At 38.5% G+C, this 8,509-nt stretch overlaps 1 long non-coding RNA gene across 1 annotated transcript; it reads left to right on the top strand.

Annotated features, from left to right (window-relative positions):
• The first annotated feature begins 314 nt into the window (after positions 1 to 314).
• Positions 315 to 6,591, top strand: LOC112451488. The gene is made up of 3 exons (XR_003040318.2): positions 315 to 568; positions 1,843 to 1,883; positions 5,683 to 6,591. It is a non-coding gene; the product is annotated as an uncharacterized LOC112451488 (long non-coding RNA).
• Positions 6,592 to 8,509: the final 1,918 nt, after the last annotated feature.

The raw sequence follows: 8,509 nt of genomic DNA, 5'->3' as shown, positions 1-8,509 counted from the left end.
CCCTGCTCTCACCTCTACAGACACAACTGAGTTTTGGTACAAACAACAGCAAGAAATGTTTCAAAAGTTACATGGGCAAGACGAGAGTTGAGCGCGTGCAAGTTGAGAGTTGAGCGCTTTTGAGATGAGCGTAGCAACACATTTGAGAAGTTGTGTTCACTGACCTGTAGTTGTAGTGGGAAAAATTGACACATGTATACACATATGTCATTGTAATTTATTTTTCTACAACTTTACATTCAGAGCTTGTTTGTGTGGAAATTTTTTCACAGGTGACAATTTTACTTACAAGCTCAAATTGATATTACATGTGCGTGACTATTTGTTACAAATAAACATTTAGCTGTACAACTTCTCTGATTTCCCTGATTTACAGGGCAGTTCAGGGGTAGAAACGGTGGCGGGTGAGCAGGGTTCGATCAAAGGAGAGCAAAGCCAGGAAGCTGCCAGCAGAGAACCACAGAAGGTGAAACTGACTTGAAGGCTGATAGGTAGACACAGAAACCTGGAAGTGCTCTGGAGATGGAATCTAGGACACGGAAGCAAGCTGAGGAGGAACACACACTCTGTGAGTAAATCTTCTGAAAAAGACACTGTAACGAGGAACGACTGGAGGCATACCACATTGGTTAACATTCTGGCAAAGAAGTGCTGGCAGCTTACTCCTTTTAAGCTTCTCTTTAATGAGGCTTGATGGAGAACACCTGTCAGCCACTCTGCTCTCAGATCCCCAGCTCACAGACTTCACCTAAGGGAGGAAAAGAGAAGCAGCAGCCAAAAGGAGGGAGAAAACTCCCAGACCCCAACATATTCCAATAACAGACCAAATTTTTTCACTGTTTTGCCTCAGTGGTTTTTTTTTTGTGCTTTATTACTTTTTGGCATCTGAGTTTAGGAGTTTAGAAACAAAACAAGTTAAACAATGTAGAAGTACTTAAAGTAAAATAAAAAAAAAATAGTTTGGTCTAAAATACCTGTTTTTATGCCATTAAGTCCTGTTCATACTAAATGATGGCCCCCAATATGATGTAAAAAGTCAAGCAGAATGGTTTTGGATGGTGGATGGGTCTTGGAAAGATCTTCAGGGGAGTTTTTAAAAGGCTGGCAAACTTCAACTCTCAAATGGTTTAGGAACGTTAGGACGTTATCAACGCCACAGCGTTCTGGTGGGTGGTTCTTATCTCTCCCTCAGGTAAGATGAGTCAGCTTGAATTTGCCTTGATGCGGAGAAGTTTTGGCCAGCCTGTGAGGATGTGGACTACGGTCTAATTTGTTTTTATGTGTTTGCAAGCCCGCTTCAAACCACCACCTCAGTTTTTTTTTTATTAGTCTTATTGCCCTCTTATCATCAGCCCTGATTTGGTAAGTAAGATACGATTTTGGTTGTTTTTTTAAACTGAATTTCAACAAAAATAGTCTTAAATTTGGAGCTGGGAATACATTTGTACAATGTGCACAGTGAACGTTTGTTATTAACTTCAGAAGTTGTTGAAAGTGACAAATACGTTATGTTACTTCAACTTACAACGGTGTAACGTTATTAGCGGGTTTTCTGGATGAACTACATTTCCCATAATGCATGTTTGCCCGGGACATTGACAGTCCGTGAGTTTGGAGCATAAAGTTATCTCTGCTTTCCAGTTTCTGCCAGTTGTTTCCGCTGTTCGCCGGTAATGGGCGTACGTACTGCTAGTATACTTATTTCAATAAGTTACCGCGTTACTCAGTCGATAGTTTACGTTGTCGAGTTGTGTGTATGTGTGTACTAGCGTGAAACGAACAATACTGAACAACATAATGTGTCATGATGCTGACCGGGCCTGTGTTTGTATTTCTTCGTAGGTTCAAGTGTGCGGTTGTGAGATCATCTTGAAACAGTTCAGGTGGGATATATTTTGAAATAGTTCCAGTGAATTTGGTTTTATTTTGTGTTTCCACAGTCATTCTTTTGCTATTTCTTTACATGTTTTCAACTGTGGGGTCCACAGAAAAAATAGTTTGATCACTTGGACTTTTAATGAATACTTTGTTAAAAACAAAAACATCAATAACCAAATTGGCAATTCTAAAAGCCAAATTCAAATTACTGATGCATTGTCAACTCGTTGGCATATTCTTTTTCCCCCTCATTCAAAATTTACACACATTTTAACTTGTACAAATTAAATTTTTGAATAGCTAAAAGTGTAAAACAGGACTGGCATGGTTTAGATCTTGATCGAAAATTTTTAAATTACAGGGTGAAGTTGGCCCAATGGCGTGGAAGTGCAAGTTGTGTTCTGCAACTTCAAATACCCGGGGACAATTATTTTGGCACTATACTGTACTGCATAGTCAATATTCAATAGTTTCCCCCCTGCCATGTCTCTATGACAGTTGCATTTGTACTTTTCCATCATTCGAAGCAATGAAAGCTCATCTGTGAAGATCTCACAATGATTCATGTAGAGTAGATGCAGCTGAAGGAGTTTGTGGTTTTTTTACATGTCCTTTGTGTAACTTCAAACAGCGCTTTTCTAAGGAAATTCTCTTTGGTCATTTGAGAGGTCATTTACGAGGTTGTGAGATGGTAGCATGCCCATTCAAGAACTGTAATTACAAAACAAATAGCTACACAGGGTTCAATGCCCACAAAAGTAGAACACATGGAGGTGATTCAGATTTTGGTGAATGTTTTGTATTGGCAGACAATGATAGTGCCCAAGTTGTAGTTGCAGCAGAAAGTCTTGCGGCACCTGCTGAAAGTGACAGTGCAGGGTCTCCAGACACATTTGATCTTGACAAGGTAAACACTCAGTGTGACACAAACACTTTAAGAGCCAAGCTGAACCATAACTTGGCATCATTATTCCTAAAGATGCAATCTATTCTTCACGGCATCTCAGGAAATAGTCGAACATTTGACTCAGATATTTTCCTTGTCCCAACCAATACTCAAACATGACATTAGAGAAGTCTTACACAATCATGAAATCACTGTCAGTGAAACACTTCTAAATGAGGTTGTCAGTACTGTTATGGACAGTAATGTTATTGTCAGTGCCACAGCTAAGGGGAAGCAGTTATCGTCAACCAAGAGAAGGAAAACTTTCATCGAAAAGAATTACCCTGTGGTAAAGCCCGTTCAATATCTGCTACAGCCAGGACACACAGCTGTGCATGTTCCCATTCTTGAGATGATCCAAAAAATCTTCAATCATACAGATATTTTGGACAAAATTAAAGAAACAAAAGTGTCTCAAAACAGTTGTCATGTAAGCCACCAAGATGGTTTGTACTTCAAAGAAAATGCATTCTTTTCTTCAGATGACTTAAAGATAACACTCATTTTGTACACTGATGATTTGGAAATAGCCAATCCACTTGGCACATCACACAAAATACACAAAATCTGTTCAGTATACTGGATGCTTGCTGATCTTCCCAGTAAATATAGATCAGCCCTGCATGTAATTCAGCTTGAAAAAGTACTTGGTCCTTTGTTGAGAGACCTCCGGACCCTTGAAGAAGATGGGGTATTCATTGAGTCTATTGGTAAGGTAGTTCAAGGAACAGTCATGTGTGTGGTGTCTGACAATCTTGCAGCCCATGATTTGGCAGGCTTTTCAAAGTCTTTTAGAGCAGAATATTTTTGCAGATTCTGCAGAGCGACACAAGCTAAACTTCAGACTAATGAAGTTGCAAGTGGCGAGTTTAGTCTTAGGACAAAAGACTGCCATAATAGTGATGTGCATGCTGTAATGCATGGAGATATTCAGAGTCAGAGTGGTGTTCAGGCAGATTGTGTCCTGAGCCAGCATCTAGAGCATTTTCATACTGTCACTGGCTTTCCACCTTTTGTCTTCCACAATCTTTTTTAGGGCATTGTGCCTGTAGAGCCCGCCCTGTGTATCGGAGAGATTATCCGTCACAAATACTTCACCCTTAAATATTTGAACGAGAGAATTCTATCATTTCCATACCAGCACACAGACAAGCTTGGCAAACATCATAAAATACCACAGACCTTTGCTGTATAGAAAAACATTGGTGGTAATGGCCATGAAAATGCCACATTGCTTAGACTGCTCCCTTTGACGATTGGGAATGCAGTTCCTAAAGAGGATGGAGCATGGACTGTACTAATGAACTTAAAAGAGGTAGTAGAGTTATCGCTGTGCTCAGAACTCACAGAGGAATCCATCCAGTATTTACAGTCCAAGATACAGGATTATAGAGAGATGCTGAAAGAAGCCTTTCCAGATTACAAACTCCGTCCTAAACATCACTTCATTGAACACTATTTGAGATTTGAGGGAAAACACTGTTTTTTCAAAAGAGTTGTACACGACACACAAAACTTTAAAAATGTGTTAAAAACACTTGCAGACAGGCATCAGTACATAGTAGCATACCATCTCAGCACCTCAGGATTCTTCAGACCTCACCAGCAGACATCAAATGTCTCTTCTGTACTGGTATCAATGCTTCCAGACGTTGCTAAGACATACATTGAACAAATAACAAAAAGCAATGCTATTTACAGCACATCAAAGGTCTACATTGATGGAACTGATTATGATGTAGGAATGTTTTTGTCTGTGGGACAAGAGGGAGGACTGCCTAATTACTGTAGAATTAAACATGGCTAAAGAACTAAAGATGGCTGCTGCCCAGAAGCATGTGCTGCGTGTGTACGTTGCACGAGACACCGCCTTGAAACTTACTCTACTTCAGCGGCCAAAGTCAGTGGAGGAGCTGAAAGAAATAATGCAGGAGAGGTTCAAGCCTAGACTGGATGGGGATTTTAGCCTGCACTATGAGGATCCGGACTTCGATGGTGATCTTTGTCTTCTTGTGGACAGCCAGGAGTTACCAGAGAAGGGCACATTGAGAGTAGTCAGACCTGAAAGGGACACCTCATCTATTTCATCTTCGGACACAGACATACTCCCTCATGTACCGGCGGTACAGTGCCAGAAGAGTTGGCCTGATCACTTTGTTGTTCCTGGGTTTGGTTATGAAATGGAACGTATACTAGAAGAAGGAAATCGTGTTTATGAAGAATCAGGAAAATTGATGAAGTTAAAGAGGTCACAGAAAAGTGAAATCCTTAAAAAAATGGCTGAAACAATCTACAGTTTTAAGCCATACCCAAATGTAAAAGAATTGGAAATGGCTGCCCAAGCTTTGATTAGTTTTTTGAGGGATGTGACACATTTTACATAATATAAATGTATGTCTTTGGCATGTGAGGGGTCTTAAATTTATTTGTTGAGGTCTTAAAAAGTCCTAAAATTCACTATATAAATTGTGCAGGAACCCTGTAACTCAGATCAGATGTTCTGGAATAGAAAACTCTAGAGTTTCACTTCACAGAGTAAGTCAACTCAGAGTTCAGGATTTGTTGAACCTCCTTTCTGGAATAGGACCTGTTTATGAGGTTTACTTGTTATTCTGCAAACTGACATGTAGAACTTACATAAATTAAAAGGAAAGTGTAAATTCCACTAAACAAAAAGTATGCTAACAGATAAGTGTGAAACTAACATAAGATATAAGCATATGTAAAGACAATTGGTTAAACATGTAGCTAAGTTGCAGTCTAAGTCCAAAGTGCTAAGTTACAGTAATGTCTAGACATCATTAGCATGATTTGTATCCTTGAGGAACTAAACTCATTCTTGTATTTGTGTTTTGTAGTCAGCAGATGGTCCAGACCTCACTGACACTCCGGGGGCTCTTCTGACAGTCGTCACAGATGACACTACTGATGCAGCCCTGTTCAGCCCTGAGAACATCTGTATTGTCGTGGAGGATGAAGTACTTGTGAGTGGTCCCACAAATCTGGCTGACTCATTTCTCCTGCTCTTTGGGTACATCTATGCGCTAGACCTACAGTACCCCAAAGAATCCTGAGCTTACATTCACATTTATCCAAAAAGTTGTGATGTGTCTTGAGGACAACAAACCACTGTAAGGGCGTCTGCTGACGCTGAAGAATGATTTGTTCAATGAGTGAATTACTCAGAATAGACTATTTGTTGAAGTGAGTATTGAAGAAGTTTTCGTTTGTTTTTTTCCTTAATACATTGATTGTTAATAGATAAATATCACAACATTGGTGTATTGCTCAAAGTTTATGCACTGAATAACTTGTGGGAAATGACTGTTCAATTCATGCACTATACATGTTTAATGTTCTGTTGTCTAATGCCTACCTTGATGCACTACCTGATGTTGCCAGTACGGCAACGTAGAAACAACTACTTTAATTGAGTGTTTTTTGTTTTTTTAAGTTGCAGTAAGTGCCAAAATGTTTTTAAACAGTGTTAAATTGTTCCACATTCTAATAGTTGTTGTTGTTGTTGAGGATGGATTATACTTATCTAGAATTTTATCATGAATCCTTTGTGAGTTTTTATCATAAGGTGCTGGAGTCATCTCCTTTTCTGTTTGTTTTAATTTATGACAAGCACTTTGTTTTGACTGAGCTACTTTGATTCGTGCCTTTTTAAAAAGCACATTGTATTGAATAAAAAAAGTTATTAAATTGTCACTTCAGTATTTAATTATAGGGTTAATTTTGAATGCATGTCCCCCAGATTATGAGTTGAGTGATATTGAAAAATTTGAGTGTATTTTCAGCATTATATGAGTTGAAAATATTGAAAAATTTGAGTGAAGTACTCCCTAATTATAAGTTGAGAAATATCAATATTTCTAAGATAACGTTGAGATAATTTAAGTCAACTGCACATGTAATTTTTATTTTATGTAAACATAAAACATTTAAAAACATCACTAAAATTTTTTAATGTAATCTGTTACAAAATAATTTTTGAGTTCTGTAAACTTATTAGGGTTTACAGTGTGGGTTGGAGCATGCACAAAACTTCCATAGAGTGGCTGTGGGGGATTATCATCATGTTGACAGTGATTAGTAGGTTTGTGATATCAGAGTCTTTGGTGGAACGTGTTGGTAGTGTATCCATGATGTGGAACCTGTGTGCTTGGTATTTAAGAGCTTTAAGCATGACTGGCCATGCTGTTGAGACAATCATGGCAAGGTCATAGAAACAACGTAACGTAGTCATGATACCTGTGGTGTTAGCATTGCACTGATCTTCTAGCATATAAGAGCTTCCTGAAGCGGTCTAAAACAGTTGAGCCAAGGTTATAGAGCAGGGCTGGGTTTTCCCAAAGGGCCACGTGCAGAACTGTTACTTTTGCAGAGGGCTGTCCAACAGGCTAAACTCAATTAGACTTAATATAAGTTTTAGAATTAGCTATAAATATGATTTTCATTATATATTAAAAGTAAACACTGTAACTTGGTAATAAAAATCTGAACCAATCACTCTGAAAATTTAAACTTTTGAATATTTATTTTAAATAATAAACATTCAAAAAAGAGAAAAAAACTACAAAAAGTGAACGTTTTTGCAGGGGTAGTTTTGTTCCCCCTGTCCTCTAAAACATCTAGTGCACTGATATCATGTTCCATATCTAAATTAGATGTGGATATGGGAAGGACATGTGATCTCTTTCTTACTGTTTATTCATTGTCACATGCTGTTTTTATTTTGTTTTTTTAATTATGTAAAGCACCTTGAAATGCCTTGCTGCTGAAATGTGCTATACAAATAAAATTTGATTTTTTGATTGATTATCAGTGAGAGAGGATCTGTTTCTAGATTTGTCTGCTTTCTAATAGTTCCCATGTTCACACTTTGTTTTTCTCAGAGCAGCAGAGTTCTCTTTTTGGTGACCTCCCCATCAGAGAACAGCTTACTGATTTGTTATTATTGTATGAGGTATCACAAAAAAAAAAAGAGTCCTAACTGGTTTATTCCTGAATGTTCAAATCATGTTTAAAGATCTTGCTGCTGTTTCAGTGTGAATAGTGAAGTTTTGATTATGTGTGCCTGCTCTGTCTTTTCATTTGTAAAAACAGTAACCAGTGATCCACAAACCAAGCACTGTTTTGCCACTGACCTTGATAAATAAAAACTTAAGTCCGTGTCCTGTCTACATTCTGTATCTGTCAGGTTTTGTTGAAAGTGAGGCGAATCAAATGTGTAGACCCATGACGTGAGCTTAAAAAAAACCTAATTTGTTATAAATAAAAGAATACCAAAAACAAAAAGCTGAAGTGGCAGCAAAAACAAACACAAACTAAATCCAAACATATACCAAACACGAGAGGCAAGACATGAGAGGAACCAGATGGCGCGTGAAAGCGACAACGGACCAGCACAAGTGAGGGAAATGACAAAGTTTTAAAAGCTGCAGGAAATTAGGAGAAGTGTGTAACGGTTCCACAGTTGTTTTCCACAGCCTTGCCACACCTCCTAGGTACACGCCCCTGCAATTACTGCCATCAGCTTCACCTGTGCCTCTCAGTATATAAGCTCACCTTTCACATCAGTTCAGTGCCAGATTATTAAACGGTTTTCCTGGTAGATGTCCAGCGTTTTTTCACAGCTCATGCCTGCCTCGATCTTGACCCATTGCCTGTACCACGACT

This window comes from Kryptolebias marmoratus, linkage group LG22 (assembly GCF_001649575.2).
Source record: "Kryptolebias marmoratus isolate JLee-2015 linkage group LG22, ASM164957v2, whole genome shotgun sequence".
Lineage (NCBI taxonomy): Eukaryota > Metazoa > Chordata > Actinopteri > Cyprinodontiformes > Rivulidae > Kryptolebias > Kryptolebias marmoratus.
The sequence above is the reverse complement of the archived record's forward strand: the minus strand, read 5'-3'. Positions and strand labels throughout refer to the sequence as shown.